This window comes from Cicer arietinum, chromosome 7, assembly GCF_000331145.2.
Source record: "Cicer arietinum cultivar CDC Frontier isolate Library 1 chromosome 7, Cicar.CDCFrontier_v2.0, whole genome shotgun sequence".
Lineage (NCBI taxonomy): Eukaryota > Viridiplantae > Streptophyta > Magnoliopsida > Fabales > Fabaceae > Cicer > Cicer arietinum.
Window position 1 is genome coordinate 31,795,683 of NC_021166.2, and position 1,473 is coordinate 31,797,155.

Sequence of the window (1,473 nt, forward strand, 5' to 3'; positions counted from 1 at the left end):
TTAATGTCTAAAAAGTTTTATTTAGATGTCATGAAATCTTAACTTCAATAGATCTTGTTGGTTAAAAGTGATATTGTAGGTCCTATTTAGAAGTAACATATCTGACTTATAATGTAAATGGACGAAATTTTTGAAAAAATTGAAGTAGAGAAATTATTATTAATTAAGTGGTATGTTAATCGCCATGTTAAAATAATTTTTAATTAAGTTTAAATTTTGTTTCTTTGAGATTATAAGTTTAAACTGTCACCACAAACTTAATACAAATGGACATAACTGGACGAAGTTTAAATATTAAATATTTGTTGGAGAATATATTTTACTCCCTCTTAACAACTAGAAAGCAAACTACTACGTTAAAAGTCCTTTCTTTATCCAACGTTTTAAATAGGTCTTTCATCTATTTTTTTAAAATCAAAATTATTTTTAAAATGTTAATAATGTTGAACCACTATGAAAAAAAACGTCTTTAGAGACTAATTTTTCGGTCACTAAATAGAGAAAATTGATCACTAAATTCAATAGCGACAGATTTAGTGATCAATTTAAATCAGTAGGTAAACTGCTAGTCGCTAGCTGTTGCGACCGGATTTAGTGACCGATTTTGTGAATGATTTTTGAGACTGAATTAGTGACTAAAGTTTGAGACTGAGTTAGCAACCACTTTGAATTAATTTTCTATGTCATTAGCGACTGATTTAGAGACGAAATTTGTGACATAAATTGTTATTTTTATTAAATATTTGGTCACCAATTTCGTCTCTAAATATTACCGTTTTTTATTTATTTAAAAATACATTGTGAATTGTGATGAAATGACGGTGAGATGAGATTAATATGAGATGAATGATTTTAGGATTTGTGGTGGGTTGAGAAAGAAAGATGAGCTCATTGTTTGTAGTGGTGAGAAAAATTGACTGTGTTGAGCAAGAAAGGTTGAGTTTATGGGTTGAAAAGGAAAGAGTGAGAGTTTTTATGGTTTCTTTGATTAAATTGAAAAACAAAAAAAATTTGACAAGGACAAACATGGATGTCTAGGCCAATTTCAAATGCACGATACTTCATACTTCTCTTTCTCTAATTTCTTTTTTTTTTTTTTTATTTATAATTAATTATTAACTATTTCACATTTTCTTTCACGTAAAGAAAAAATAATTTTGCAAAAACTATTTCACATTTTTCTGTTTTTGATTAATAAAGAAAATTAAATTATGTAATTAAAAAATAATTAGCGATTGAAATTTCGGTCGTTAAAATTTAGTTGCTATTTCAGTCTCTAAATTTTGTTAGCGACAAATTTAGTGACGAAATAATATTTAATTCCAAGATTCAAAATTTCAGTCTCTATTTCGATTGCTAGTGTGAAAGAGAAATTTTCTATTAATAATAAGTATGTTATGTATCAGCGTTCTTTTGAAATGTTATTTGTCACTAACTTTTTATTGAAAATTTGATGTCATTATAGCTTTGTTT